The 16,752-nt window shown below is 36.2% G+C and overlaps 1 long non-coding RNA gene across 1 annotated transcript in view; it reads left to right on the top strand.

The window, feature by feature from the left end:
- The first annotated feature begins 11,001 nt into the window (after positions 1 to 11,001).
- LOC143744055 (uncharacterized) overlaps positions 11,002 to 16,752 on the top strand; it is a 36,476-nt gene continuing 30,725 nt past the window's right edge. Inside the window, exon 1 of the long non-coding RNA XR_013205776.1 lies at positions 11,002 to 11,192. This is a non-coding gene — a long non-coding RNA (uncharacterized LOC143744055). The remainder of the gene's footprint in view (positions 11,193 to 16,752) is intronic.

The following is a 16,752-nucleotide window of genomic DNA, read 5'->3' as shown; positions in this document are numbered from 1 at the left end:
AATATATTCCATCATAAGCTCTTTTCTCACGGTGTCTAGTTTCTCAAACCCCGAGAGCGTGCTCTGATTGGTCAGATGTCTCAGTGAGTTGTGATTGGCCGAAACCAAACGGTCATTACCATATCTGATGTCATTGTTCGAGGGCAGCCAATGAAGACCACTGGCTTGCATTATGCAAATGTGTTATGCCATATATCCTGCACATTTTAAGCTTTGCAGACCTTTATATTCAGAAACTGCTATATTACATGGTAATATCTTTAATTACGGACACAACAATATCAGCCCAGAACCCTAAAGTCGGTAACACTTTACAATAAGGTTCATTAACATGAACTAAGAATGAACAATACTTCTAAAGCATTTAATTAATCTTAGTTAATATTAATTTCAACATTTACTAATACTTTATTAAAATCTAAGGTTGTATTTGTTAACATTAATTAATGCACCGTGAAATAACATGCACAAACAATGAACAGCTGTATTTTTATTAACTAACATTAACAGAGATTAATAAATATTGTAACAAATGTATTGCTCATAGTTAGTTCATGTTAGTTACTACATTAATGTTAACCAATGAACCTTAAAGCGTTACCCTGAAGTCTTATATTTTACTTATAGACCATAAAAGCTCAAACTAACAGCTCAAAACCATCATGAAACAATTGTGTCTCCCTCATTCACACACTCCCATCTCGTTCAACTCGTAGACTTATGACCCTTTCTGACTTTAAAACAATCCTCAGTTCAGGCTGAAGAGATTCCCAGACAAATGCCTTAGCGGTCGGCATTACATTAGCTTCCTGTCAACAAGGACGACGTAAACCATTTTTATATTAGTAAACCTGTCAAAAGTAACTATTTACTTTACACTCTTCATGTAAAGTTAGCCAGCAGGTGTGTTTTTACAATCTGAAGTGCTGTTTTTTGCTGTGCATGATGCACTGTTTAACCTCACATTGCTTCCAGTTAAGCTAGACGAGGAAGGCGGTGGTTTTAATAATATTCCTTGGTAAAGAAAAATAAAAATATATATACTTTCTTGTAAAAAGCTCTGAGTGCTTAAACTTTTTTGCGTTTTGCTGAGTCACTACTAACCAAGGACATCTATAAATCCTGGAGATGGATATCTGAACGTGTCTTTGCTCACGGACTCGCCATTCTGGAGATAACATCTTGCTTTCGATTCACTGATGGCACAAAAACACACACAGTCTCAAGCCTGTAACAGGAAAAATATAAATAGGCCTAGTCAAGACATCTGCTAGCTAGGGCTAACTGCAAATGCCATCCAGCCAAATTATTTTATGTTTACATTTATGCATTTAGCATAAAAGCAACTTTCAGTACATTCAAGGTACACAATTTATTAGTTTATGGATTTAGGAAGCAAACCCACAACCTTGGCATTGTTGCTATCATGTGCTCTATTGATTGAGCTAAAGTAGTGCTTTTTATACATTGTGTATATATATACATATATAATAACCAACACGTCGTATCCAAAGTGAACTTGCAATGATTTCGTACGTCATTCACATCACCCATATCAGTTTACTTCTGAATGTTGATTCAAATAAGTTAAAACCTTGTTTAATATTCAACACTTAATTTAATATTCAACAATATTATTGATCTGACTGCATTGACACCATTATATGAGAACTGAACTGAGCTGGACGGTGACATCACGATTTTCTCCAGACCGGCTATATATATATATATATAAATTAACTAAATTAATAGCTTTTTTACAACACAAATTAAACATCACTGAACTCCCTTAAGCTGTGACTGTGACGCTATTTTCTTCTAGAAACAAACTTTGTTGCATTATTTTCCTGTTATCTCTGTAAAGCTGCTTTGAAACAATCGGTATTGTAAAAAGGGCTATATAAATAAATGTGGCTCGACACATTCAAATGACCTTTTGAAAGGAACGAGCAAAAAAAATGGTTTAATTGCCTTTTTCTCGGGCACTCGGCACTAAAAGAAAATCTCTGTGTCAATCACACTGTTCCCATCGGAGATCTGAGGTGCAGACGTGGGAACGTTTGGGAAAAACGGTGTTCAGAGGAAATGGTTTGGAACGGGAGTCGGGCTTCGGCGCTGACAGACTGAATAGAGTTGATGGATTAGGTGTTATTCAGGAGGATCAATCTGGCCAGAAGCAGACCCTAATGGGACTCATCGGCCCCAGAGAGGCAGAAAATGGCCCCTTATTGTACACGACAGAGCCTTTAAAGATGAGATGGACATTTTAATCAGATGTGGCCATCATGGCGATTATGGGATCTGACAGGTCTTGGCTGCCTTGCTCAATCAATTTCTCATAAAAAGCTTGGTGTATGTAGTGTTAGGGGTAACTCATTACAAGTAACTTGAGTTAAGTAATCAGATTACTTTTTTTAATTTACAGATTACTATACCTTTTTTTTTATTCTCTACAGATTACTTTTTTTTTCTTTTTTACAGATTACTTTACAGATTCATTTACTTTTTACTTTACTTTTACAGATTACAGATTACTTCTTGGCTGCCTTGCTCAATCAATTTCTCATAAAAAGCTTGGTGTATGCAGTGTTAGTGTAATTCATTACAAGTAACTTGAGTTAAGTAATCAGATTACTTTTTTAATTTACAGATTACTATACCTTTTTTTTCTTTAAAAAAATTCTTTACAGATTACTTTTTTTTTCTTTTTTACAGATTACTTTACAGATTAATTTACTTTTTACTTTACTTTTACAGATTTCAGATTACTTCTTGGCTGCCTTGCTCAATCAATTTCTCATAAAAAGCTTGGTGTATGCAGTGTTAGTGTAATTCATTACAAGTAACTTGAGTTAAGTAATCAGATTACTTTTTTTACTTTACAGATTACTTTACCTTTTTTCTTTAAAAAAATTCTTTACAGATTACTTTTTTTACTTTTTTACAGATTACTTTACAGATTACTTTACTTTTTACTTTACTTTTACAGATAATTACTTCTTGGCTACCTTGCTCAATCAATTTCTCATAAAAAGCTTGGTGTATGCAGTGTTAGTGTAATTCATTACAAGTAACTTGAGTTAAGTAATCAGATTACTTTTTCAAGTTACTAGTAAAGTAATGCATTACTTTTTCAATTTACAATAAAATATCAAACAAGTTTCTTTTTCAAATAAGTAAGTTGCTTTTCATATTTATTGACTGACAGCTCTCCTGTCCTCATGTTGAGTGAAATTAAGTGAGGAGGTGTGTGTGTGTGTGTGTGTGTGTGTGTGTGTGTGTGTGTGTGTGTGTGTGTGTGTGTGTGTGTGTGTGTGTGTGTGTGTGTGTGTGTGTGTGTGTGTGTGTGCGCGCTGTGTGTAAACATGGTGGATATTTTAGTTCTAGACTAAATGTGAACATGCATTTGCTCATCTCACTTGCACGAAAGCATTCAGTATTCCTCAAAAAAAGCAAAAGTAAAATGCAATCTCATAATTTTACTCAAATTTTTTATAATTAACTAGCCTATATTAAATTACACAAATATACTTTATGTTTTTAATCTCACTTTATTAATCAATGTCTTTGCTGCTGACCTTCGATGATCTAATAATTCAACCACACTAATAAGCAAAAATTACTTTAGATTAGATTTAGAAATAAGAGAGTTGAACTTCCTTCCCCTGTATCCTATTGTTCTTTAATCCAGAACGGCTCAAAGATTTGTTTGAGCGGCGCCCTCTACTGTACAGGAGTAAATATGCATTTCCAAGGATCTTAACATTTGCCAAAAATATTACTTTTTTGCTGTTATTAAAAAACATACAAGGAAGCCCAGCCCAGGTGAAAAAGGTAACGCTTAAAAAGTAACTAAGTAACGCAATTAGTTTCTTTTTTTGGGAGTAACGCAATTTTGTAATGCATTACTTTTAAAAGTAACTTTCCCCAACACATGGTGAATGTATGTAGTGCATATTTGGACATTTGTATATGCACAATTTATATAGCCTAAACTATTTATTTAGGCTATTTGCTAAGTAGTCATGTAAGAACAATAATGTACAGTGAGCTGGTCAGTATCACAAAACAAATCCGACGGGAGGAATATTAGTTTGGTGAAACAATAGTTTTGTGTGTCTGGCGTGGATTGTGTTGCATTAGTATTTAATGCTTCATTTGTTCACAGCAGGATTCATTTGTGTTGTGCAGGAGGAAATGTGTGTGAATAACCGCCACCACCCGCGTGTCGAAGCTCCACAATCCATTTATTTATTCATTTGCAGAACGAGAGCAGCCGAATCCTGCGGGATTATACACTCGTCTAATCCTGTCAGCTCTCTCTCTTTCTCTCTCTGTGTGAGTGTGTATGTGTGTGTGTGTGTGTGTGTGTGTTCAGACAGTGACTGTGAGAAATCAGTGTATTTGCTTTTGCTCCGTTGGCAGTTGTGTGTGTGTGTGTGTGTGTGTGTGTGTGTGTGTGTGTGTGTGTGTGTGTGTGTGTGTGTGAGTGTGTGTGTGTGTGTGTGTGTGTGTGTGTGTGTGAGTGTGTGTTCAGACAGTGAATGTGAGAAATCAGTGTATTTGCTTTTGCTCCCTCGGCAGTTGTGTGTGTGTGTGTGTGTGTGTGTGTGTGTGTGTATGTGTGTGTGTGTGTGTATGTGTGTGTGTGTGTGTGTGTGTGTGTGTGTGTGTGTGTGTGAGTGTGTGTGTGTGTGTGTGTGTGTGTGTGTGTGTGTGTGTGTGTGTGTGTGTGTGTGTGTGTGTGTGTGTGTGTGTGAGTGTGTGTGTGTGTGTTCAGACAGTGAATGTGAGAAATCAGTGTATTTGCTTTTGCTCCCTCGGCAGTTGTGTGTGTGTGTGTGTGTGTGTGTGTGTGTGTGTGTGTGTGTGTGTGTGTGTGTGTGTGAGTGTGTGTGTGTGTGTGTGTGTGTGTGAGTGTGTGTGTGTGTGTGTGTGTGTGTGTGTGTTCAGACAGTGAATGTGAGAAATCAGTGTATTTGCTTTTGCTCCCTCGGCAGTTCTGTGTGTGTGTGTGTGTGTGTGCGTGTGTGTGTGTGTGTGTGTGTGTGTGTGTGTGTGTGTGTGTGTGTGTGTGTGTGAGAGTGTATGTGTGTGTGTGTGTGAGTGTGTGTTCAGACAGTAAATGTGAGAAATCAGTGTATTTGCTTTTGCTCCCTCGGCAGTTGTGTGTGTGTGTGTGTGTGTGTGTGTGTGTGTGTGTGTGTGTGTGTGTGTGTGTGTGTGTGTATGTGTGTGTGTGTGTGTGTGTGTGTGTGTGAGTGTGTGTTCAGACAGTGAATGTGAGAAATCAGTGTATTTGCTTTTGCTCCCTCGGCAGTTGTGTGTGTGTATGTGTGTGTGTGTGTGTTTGGTTTGCACGTGTATTCTAAAATTTGTGTGGGCTTTATAAACCTTATCAGCTTTCCTCATGAATATTGATTAAATGACATTCACCCAATAGTTCTGATTGGCTGTAAGGCAGAGATGTGGATGCTAACCGTTTACAATTTTCCATTTTAATCCCTGGTTAGCATCCCGATTCCATTGTTTAACAAACTGTAGCTTTAATTTTTTTCAGGATGTGCATGAACAGAAATTTCTAGAAATTGCCAGATATTTGATGACAAGAAGTCAAGTCCATACTTCAACCCAAGAACCGCACACTTTTATTGAAATAGACGTATGACTGACATGTTAAGTTTGTTTGTTTTGTATGAATATGCAATTTAGGGACTGGTTTATCTGAAAAACATTAATTAGCGTATAAGGATCATCCGCTTGTTTCATAGCTGGAGTCTAAGTTCATGGTGGCACTGCTCCGGTTAGTGTGTGTGTGTGAGAGAAAGAGAGTGTGTGAGAGTCTGTGTGTGTGTGTGTATGAGTGAGTCTGTTTCTTATCTCTGTGCTGAATTACAGAGGCACTTACACACAAACACACACTGCGCTGACACCCCATATCTGCTCATCAACAAGTGTCAACTGCAGAGCATCGCTTATCTTTGTTTATTTGGAAAATGGCAAGCAATGCATGACAGAACCGGAGATTAAAAAGAGACAACTGAGCTCTGAAAAAATATATATTAATGTAAATAAGCACAACATTTACAGTGTTATTTCAGCGCCACTATAGCGTCACCAAACGGAATTGCAAAAATGTATATATAATATACTATAATGTAAATGAACTTTTTAAAAACATATAAATTATATCATTATCAAGATTAATATCAGTAATAATAATTTGTTATTATTTGAATAATAACAATTAAAAACAATAAAATAATTACAAATGGAAAAAAAACATGAATAATAATATTTAGAAATAAAAATAATTATTACCATGGAAAAAGCTCATTATTATTACTCATTAATAAGCTTTTTCAATCGTAATGTTTTTTTTTAAAGGTGTTTATTGATTGATTGAATTGATTGATTGTCTATTGATTGATTGGACCATTGTTAATGTTATAATTGCTTTCCATGTCCTGAATGCAACTAAGTCTCTGTCTCCACGGGTTATCCAGCTGTAAATCTTTCATCTTTGATGATTGAGTGAAGGAAATAAAATGCAGTGCTAATTTCATTGTCTTTCCATATGAGAGCCGTCTTCACTGACAGCAAACAAACACTTTGATGATTCTTCCACAGTCATTGACCTTCTGCGCTCCATTTCCTGCCTCCTGCTGCTACTTCCTGTTGTGTGTGTTTATTGCTTAAAATCATCATCATCATCATCATCATCATTCATTAAGGCAGCGCTGAAAGCGGGTCTGTATTACTGCCTGTGGTGAACACTGAACACATTCAAGGAGGACGTTTTAATGCATTTAAAACAATTCAAAGACGTCACATGAATTTCAAGACTTGCAAATCAACACACTTTCATATACGGAAAACTACAGACTTTATCTGCACATCAACTGCTTTTAGTTTATGTACTGTAGTTGAATACTAAATGACTCATCATTTGACTGGTTTTGTTTCTAATTGAATCATTGTTGTGAACGAATCTGATAATTTAACCATTCATTGACTCATAAAGTCAGTCATTTGATTCGTTCTCTAATGAATTATGAATCAGGTGAATGGATGATTCAGTGACTCACTCATATTTTGTTTCTAATTGAATCATTGTTGTGAACGAATCTGATAATTTAACCATTTAATGACTCATGAAGCCAGTCATTTGACTCGTTCGTATGAATCTGGCGAATCAGGTGAATGGATGATTCAATGACTCACTCATGTTCTGTTTATAAATGAATCATGTTTTTTGAACGAATATGATAAACAAACCAGTGATTTAAAAAGCCAGTCATTTCACTCGTTCTCTTATGAATAAGGTGAATGTATGATTCACAATGTTTAATATTCCAAATGAATCATTGTTTTTGAACGAATATGATAAATGGACCATTCAATGACTCATGAAGCCAGTCATTTGACTCATTCGTATGAATCAGGCGAATCAGGTGAATGGATGATTCAATGACTCACTCATGTTCTGTTTCTAAATGAATCATGTTTTTTAAACGAATATGATAAACAAACCATTCAGTGATTTAAAAAGCCAGTCATTTCACTCGTTCTCTTATGAATAAGGTGAATGTATGATTCACAATGTTTAATATTCCAAATGAATCATTGTTTTTAAACGAATATGATAAATTAACCATTCATTGACTCATAAAGCCAGTCATTTGACTCGTTCTCTAATGAATTATGAATCAGGTGAATGGATGATTCAATGACTCACTCATGTTTCGTTTCCAAATGAATCATTGTTTTTGAACGAATATGATAAATGGACCATTCAATGACTCATGAAGCCAGTCATTTGACTCGTTCGTATGAATCAGGCGAATCAGGTGAATGGATGATTCAATGACTCACTCATGTTCTGTTTCTAAATGAATCATGTTTTTTGAACGAATATGATAAACAAACCATTCATTGACTCATAAAGCCAGTCACATGACTCGTTCTCTTATGAATAAGGTGAATGTATAGGCTTGTTCGACTTGAACCAGCGTTGCACAGACCGATCGGTTGATGACATCAAAGTACCGCGAGAGCGATTCAAAAGCATAAGGAGCCGTCTGCTCTCTAATCGCTCTCGCGGTACTCTGATGTCATCAACCGATCGGTCTGTGCAGCGCCGGTTCAAGTCGAACAAGCCTTATGATTCACAATGTTTAATATTCCAAATGAATCATTGTTTTTGAACGAATATGATAAATTAACCATTCATTGACTCATAAAGCCAGTCATTTGAATCGTTCTCTAATGAATTATGAATCAGGTGAATGGATGATTCAGTGACTCACTCATATTTTGTTTCTAAATGAATCATTGTTTTTGAACGAATATGATAAATGGACCATTCAATGACTCATGAAGCCAGTCATTTGACTCGTTCGTATGAATCAGGCGAATCAGGTGAATGGATGATTCAATGACTCACTCATATTCTGTTTCTAAATGAATCATGTTTTTTTGAACGAATATGATAAACAAACCATTCAGTGATTTAAAAAGCCAGTCATTTCACTCGTTCTCTTATGAATAAGGTGAATGTATGATTCACAATGTTTAATATTCCAAATGAATCATTGTTTTTGAACGAATATGATAAATTAACCATTCATTGAGTCATAAAGCCAGTCATTTGACTCATTCTCTAATGAATTATGAATCAGGTGCATGGATGATTCAATGACTCACTCATGTTTCGTTTCCAAATGAATCATTGTTTTTGAACGAAACCAATAAACAAGTAAGTAGCTTTGTCCGAAATCGCCCCATAACATCATTTATTATTCCCTACATTAGTCCACTAATATAGTTGAAGGAGTGAATGAAAACGAGTGAGTGAATTGGGTGCACCTTTTGCATAGTTTGATCTTGCTTTTTAATTATCATTTGAAACTTAGCAAACTGGCCGCTCCAGTAGTAATGACAAGATGTATCTTGAACTCTTTCATGAAAACTATGAAAAACCTTAATTGAACAATTTAATAATCAATTACAAAGGAATTTAAACCTGTATGATATTATGCTGTACCCACATTGGACCAGCGGTTTGGAAAATGGATGATGGATGATTCAGTGCCGCCATCTTCTGGCAAGACACAGGAATCCATTCGACACGACCCTCACAGTGCATTATGGGTATTCTCTAGCCGTTGAGTGTACATTGGTTGTACACAGTGCATTATGAGATTGAATGAGTACACTTAAAGGGATAGTTCACCCAAAAATGAAAATTCTGTCAGTAATTACAAGACTTTCCGTGACACGTAGGCTCACTATTGGCCGAGGCTGGTCATGTGTGATGATGCGTGTGACGTACAACACAGAAGCGCTACACTATTACACTAGTGAACTGACTCGAGGCCCACAGAGAAAGAAAATGAATAGTTGAAATAAAGTCATTATTTTAGTTTATAACCCTCAGGGGACGGATCGGGCGGTACCGCCCAAAATGACATACTTTTTCAAATGTGTAATTATCTTAAAAACTATTAATGATAGAGAGGTGCGGTCTTTTTTACCGTCTTCCTCAGATTCCGCTGAAAACAGTGATAACTTACCCGGCTTGTAAATATACACACTTCCTTGTTGCGCAATACCACTATGTAAAAGGCCAATGAAATCGATGTTGTTTGGCAGATTCCGCGAGCAACAACCAATGGAAAAATTGCCGATGGAGGAATATTTTTCTTACCCAATCAGAGGAAGTTTACCATGACGTATTCTAGCAAATCAGAGGACTCTGTAGCCTTGAAAGGGGTTGTGTTTTATAGCAAGGAATATGACGCAAACAGCGTCGAATGGAAAGAAGGAGAGAGAGCGAACGGAGGGTTATGGAGCGGATTATCAGAGATTTATAAGAGAGAGAGACAGAACAATTATAACATTTATATATATATATATATATATATATATATACACATACAATTATAGCATTATTTATTGTTTCAGCACTTTTATGATGGCAAGCAGTAAACGATTTACGGTGAAACAAACTCTGGAACAATTACTGGAGAGTGACGAGGAGAAAGCATTGCTTAGAAAATTCTAAGCATTCCTAAGAAAAACGCCTGGGACTATTTGTAAATAAAGTTAAATTTTTCATTGTTCTTTACACATTTTATTTAACAATTACACATGTCTGTCAAGAAAAGGCTTTGACAAATATATTTTTTGTTCCAAAAACTTTTCACTATTGTTGTGTGATGTGTGATTTTCAGAAATAAATGACAAAAATCTAATTTCCGTTTTTGAAATTCTCTAGTTTATTGTACATTTTTCATCCATAGTTCCTTTATAAACACATTACATGCATGCTTATGTTAGCTTAGGGTCTTCTGAATCCATAGATACCAAACACATAGTGTTCCATCTCCATTACATATGGTTTATAAGCCCAAATGTAAAAATAGAGAAAACGGACCAAAAGGCCTTAGTCCCCAGAGTAGGCCTGATTTTTAAAGTATTTTTTTTTGCGGACAAAAAGTATTCTCGTCGCTTGATAAACTTAAGATTGAGCCACTGTAGTCACTTGGACTATTTTAACGATGTCTTTAATAACTTTTCAATCCCTTAGAAGCCTATGGAGGAGTGATCCAGCTCTCAGATTTAATCACAAATGTCTTAATTTGTGTTGCGAAGATGAACGAAAGTCTTATGGGGTTGAACAACATGAGGTTGAGTATTTACTGACAGAATTTTCATTTTTATCCCATAGTTTCATAGTTATTTCATTAACTATCCCTTTAATAACATCCACTATGGTTTCCCACACCACTACAAATGGGTGTGCCTTCAAATAATGCCCTATTTATTGGTATATAAGTCGTGGTTTTGGACAAGTTACTCACTCATAAAGACAGTAACTTGCCGCCACCTACTGGTGCAACTTTGTAACAATATGTCTAAAAACAAACAGAATAAGTTAACTGATACAAACACTAAGAACTAGCCAATCAAAAATGCATGATGGAGAAAGTTCACGCTGAAGTAATCTGCAAGCGAGCAATTCAATTACGGCTACAGGAAACAATCACAGTAACATCTTTATACTCGCCTCTCACCGCAAACGAACTGGACTGATGGAGCAGCAAATTGCGTTATTTTGAACAGGCACTCGACGTGAAATCCGTGACATCACCTTCCACACCGGAGAAAACAATCACTCTGATCATTACGTGAGTCTTCATTAGTGAAATCACATTGCATTTGCATTCTCTGAGCTTAATTGGTCATTTTAATCAAATCTCCTATGGGGAAAGAATGGTTATATTAGTTAGTTTTGTGGTGGTTTCTCGCCTACTTAATCATGTACACGTGTAGCACTAGCAACTCAAGTATCATGTTGTAGGCTGTGTTATGGTGGCGTCCTAGAACATGGAAACCTAAACATAAAGAATAGGCTGTGTCAGGATTTCTGTTGTTTTGAGCAAAAAAAGCTCTTTCTGTTTGCGAGGGTGGTGCTATTCTAGTTCTGACCTCGAGATATTGATGCTCACACAGAAAACGCGTGTCATCTCAGACTCGTATCATCTCCGTCAGAGTCAATTTCGAAGCCTGAAACTTTTCTGCCTTCCAGGCGCTGAACTTTAACTTGTGTTATGCACATTCATATACTGACAATCAAAGGTGGCCTGTGGTGATTTGAAGTTGCTTTATTGTCCTGTGCTGTATGAAAAAGTCAGTGATATTTTTATATACTGCATGCACGTCGTGATGTTTTTTTTTCCCGCAGAAACATGCCCTCAGAGCATCGAGAGAATATAATACTGTAATACTTTGCTTGTTTGTTTGTTTTTGACTTTGGTAAAAAGTTTTTTTTGGCTATTAAGAACATCAGATATTATAAAAACCGAACGTGAACTTAAGAATTAAAGGTGTAGTAAGGGATTCCTGAGAAACCTCTTGATATTTGAAATTACTAAAACAAACACGCCCTTAACCAAAAGGCCACACCCCTATCTGGATAACTCCGCCCCCAAATCCAGGGCTGTCACCAATGATTATTTTGGTAATCGTTCGATTATTTTGACGATTAGCCTAATCGAGGCTATTAATTAAAATCAGGGACCCGCAGAGAGTTCCTCAGGGGCAGGGGCTGAAATGTAAAAAGGGGTATATATAGAAAAAAGCTGTATATATATATATCATACCTGTCAAGTTTTGGATTTGAAAATAAGGGAAATTTTCCGGCGCCCACCGCGAGCAGTCCCACCACCGCAACCAAGCTCCAGTCACGTTATCCCTTACATTTTAAGACAAGTGTTATAGCTTAAATGAAAACACAAAAGGGTACATATGAAAAGCATTTATTTTAAAGGCTTGCATATTTTCTGTTCATTTAACATTGCTTGTCTCTACATTTACATTTTATTTTCTTTCCACACATTCTTTTCATTTCATATTGCTTTTCTTTTACAGTTTTTCTTTACATGTCACATAACTTTTCTTTACTCTTTTAGTGAGTTATTGTTCAAATTTGTTGCAGACTTTCCATTCTTTAACCTGTTAGGCTGCAACCCCACTTTTGAAAAATCCTCAGAAATGGCATACCCAAACTGAAACAGATAGCCTATAGTTCATAAACACTTTGCACTAAAATCACAAGTAATCTCATTTGAAAGCTGACACCTGGCAGTTTATTGTAAATGTAGAATTAATTATTGTCATAATGAAAAAATAGTTATTAATAGCTACAAAGTTTTGTAAAGTTATTAGAAATTGAGTGTTATATCTTTTTAATGATGTATAGTTTGTCAAGGTAATAACATTAAATCTGATAGTAACTTTGAACTATTTAAACAAACAAAAAAACGCTTCAGTGCGCCGGCGCACTGGCAACGGTTAACAGGTTTTAAGATGCTAAAGTCGCAGTTACAAAACGCGTGACTGTCCCATACCCTTCTCCTCTTCAGAAAAGTAAATTCGCTGTCCCATTGATCGCGGTATTTATATGAGGGTTTTGGTTTTGTGGCAGGAGTGCCTTCCGTCTCTGTCGTAGCGTCCATCATCGGTCTCCGTTTTTTTTTTCTTTTTTCCGCCCGCGTTGTCACTCATCATCTGACCTCACACACTAACCTCGCGACAACTGCCACCTACAGTACTATAGTAGGCTACTGCAGTTGGCAGTTATCGCGTGGCTAGTGACAGAGCTCAGATTGGGAATGTTTTTTTTTTTTTTTAATCCGCCATTATTATTTTTTAATAGCGCAGGTTAAAATAAGGGAGATTTACGGGAAAATACTAATACGGGAGGACGGCGGGAAAGAAGGGTTAAATACGGGACTTTCCCGGCCAAAACGGGATACTTGACAGGTATGATATATATATATATATATATATATATATATATATATGCTTTGCATCAATGTGTGCAAATTTTTGACCAGTAGTTCTGTTCTATTACACTATTGCTCAAAAATGTTATAATAATAAAGTCACCATTTCGCTTACACTTCACATAATAGGCCTGGGGCCGTATTCACAAAGAATTTTATTTTACCACTAGGAGTACTCCTAAATCCCATTAAAATATTTTAGCTAGGAGTTTTCTCTTAAAAGTTATTCACAACGCCTTTCAGACCTACTCTTAGTAAGGAAAAATGACAACTCCTAAACTAAGAGTGAGTCTTCGTTGCTATGGATGACGTCAATTCTCATGCACGAGTTTCCTCGCAATGATCACGGTGATTGGTTGTTAGATGACAGGGCCATCATGCGGAACATAACACAGACGCAACAAATCATGGAATTACAACATCTAAATATGTCTGTGTCCTACACAAAATAATAATAGTAATGTCATCGAAATGCATATATAATGACATGTTTGTGCAGGCCCCAGTGAAGTGTAATTCTAAAAAGGCAGAAAGAGAGAGAAAAGTGGTGAATTCAATTAAATTAAATTAAGGTAGCCTAATACCCTAATGAAACCGCCACTTGCCTAATAATGAAAAACGACACTTGCATTAACACTTGCTTGGTTAATTGACATCCTATTAGTATAGAAGCTTGTTTCTGCCACTGAATAAAAATAAATTAAAATAATTGCGACTTTTTTATCTCATTGCGAGATATGAAGTCAGAATTGTGAGAAATAAAGTCGCAGTTGTGAGATAAAAAGTCGCAATTAGCTTTTTTATTTTTCATTCTGTGGCGGAAACAAGCTTCCATAGCCTAAATAGACTACTTAAAGCAAGTAAATGTTGCTCCTATTGAAGTAATGTAATAGTTGAATGACGGTGGATTATGAACTCGCCAAACGGAAAAGAAAGCCCAACTGGACGCAGGATCAGTTACTGCTGCTGGCCCAGTTGGTGCTGAAAAAATAAAAAAATAAAAATAAAAGGGAAATTCGACACTGGGATATCAAGTAAAACTAAGCGTGAGACATAGGAGAAGATTTGTTTGCAGATCAATGCAGCATTCCCGCTTGTGTGGCGGACCCCGGACGACTGCGAGGCGGTGATATGCGCTACAATCCTTTGTGAATAGGTCTTAGTGAATTAGGAGTCCTCTCGACTTCTTTTAAGCTGTCCCAGACTTAGGTGTTACTTTTAGGGCTAAAATGCTTCGTGAATTACTTTTAGTGAAAAAAATTAGGAGTCCTAAAGTTAGGAGTGACATGCCCATTATTTTTAGGAGTTGCTACTAAATTCGCCAGTTAGGAGCTACTTTTAGCCTTAAAATTCTTTGTGAATACGGCCCCTGGGCTTTATTTAACAAACTTGATTACTATACTTACCATTAATGCTACTTTTGGTGCTGGTTTTGTGCAGTGCTTTGTAGTCAATTAACATCCATTAGTTCAGCGACGCAGATTCAGATCGCTTCATATATGTAAATTCGTCTGTCCATGTAATTTTCAAACGATTTATTTATAAATGACCGGAAAATTACCGATCCACTCCACGTTCAGATGACGATTGGTCTGTGTATTATACATGACAAACAGGCTTCAGTTAATTATGTAATATTTTAAAATATGTGATATGCGGATTTTTCATCGAATCGACGCACAACCTTTTATTATTGAGGGGAAAAAAAAAAGTTAAAAAATTGTTTGGTTTATTTTTTTCCTGCTGTCGAGCCATATACTCACCGAAAGAACCATATTTGGCTGGAGAGCATCTGTTCCCGAGCAGACTGTGGGATATCTTCGTTTACACTAGTGCATTTTCATTTTAAAACGCATAACTTTTGCTACGTTTATGCCTGCCGTCCACACACTACTCCAGAGTGTTAGACCCTCGAAAACGACGAGACCGAAGACCAAATAACACACGCAACTTGACGCAAGTGACGTAACCCATAGTATAGTTATAGCAACGACACCTCAGACTGACAGAAACGTAAAAATAAACGTGAATTTAGGCTACTTTAGTTTTGTACACATTTTCATGTTAATTATAATCAAATGCATTTTGTTTTATTGACCACAATATTATCATTGATAATTGTTTGAGAAGCGCACTTATGATTCATTTTGAAATAGGGCAGGGGCTCGAGCAAGCATAAAAATAGATAAAAATAGACCTAAGCAAACAATACGCTTATAAATTAAGTCAAGAACGGGTATTGTTCGAAATTCATGTATAGCTTTGATAAAAGGTTTTGATCCACTTCACATGTTGACTACTGTATAATAACAATGAGGGAATAATTTTTGGTTTTAAATAAAGAATCAAAAGCAAGCAATGATATGGTAAGTAATGATACACTATTAAAATACATAATAAAATATATATAATATACAATCATCTTATGTACATTACATTACGTATTATGACACATGCCTGCAGCCTTTATGATTTCACTATGGTTTTTAAATGGTTTTAATACATCATGCAGCCTTAGAAAACGGTCTAATAATGCGGTTCATGGTCTCACATCCGTTGAATGTGCGACTTCTGGTATTTTGCCGGTTACTCGACAAGGGTAAATTGCAATCAAGTATTTTTTTAAAATCAAGTATTCGAATTTAATCGAGCAATCATCTCAGTGGCCCCTCCCCCATAATGAATGTATACGCCCCTTTCTGCTGATTGGCTAATTCACTTTCACCAGGGTTTCTCAAAAATTGCTCACTGCACCTTTAAAGGAACAGGTGCCTTCTGTAAGTGTCTGATTTTCGAGAAGGTTAAAGCGTGTTTTTTTCTCAAAGTGTGACTGGCATTGAGATTTATCGTTTGAAAGGACAGAAACCCTGTTCTGTGTGCTGAAGCCACTCGAGGGCTGCAAACATCAATGCCACACTGATTTTGAAGTATTGAACAGCAGAAAAGCACTTAACCTGCCGCTTCTGCTCACTGTAACTACAAGAGCTGGAATCTGTCATTTTAATTGCAAATCTCACATCGCTCATGTGGGAAACAGATTGAATGGTGATGTTTTGATGTCTCTTCATATCCTTCTTTCATTTGCGGCCTCTTTGAAAGCCTCTCTATTGTAAACTTACGTGTTTCAATCCAGAATAATAAGAAGCACCAATATGTTGTGCACAATAAGACTATGAAGTAGAGATTGGAAATCTGTGAATCATTCAATCACAAAATATTTTTTTCTTTTGTATCATCTTTGGCATATTAATGTCCAAACATGTTCTAATATAGCCATATCTATGCACTTATTACTGCTTTTTATGAAGTTTTATCAATTAAGGTCGGTCTATAATATAATTTAATGCATATAAAATAATTTATGTGTACAATAAATAATTTATGTTTCTAAAAAAAGTTA

This window comes from Siphateles boraxobius, unplaced genomic scaffold (genome assembly GCF_051911475.1).
Source record: "Siphateles boraxobius isolate OS27281-9 unplaced genomic scaffold, OSU_SipBor_1 191, whole genome shotgun sequence".
In the NCBI taxonomy this organism is placed as follows: domain Eukaryota; kingdom Metazoa; phylum Chordata; class Actinopteri; order Cypriniformes; family Leuciscidae; genus Siphateles; species Siphateles boraxobius.
Note: the sequence above shows the minus strand (reverse complement) of the source record. Positions and strands in the feature narration are given on the sequence as shown.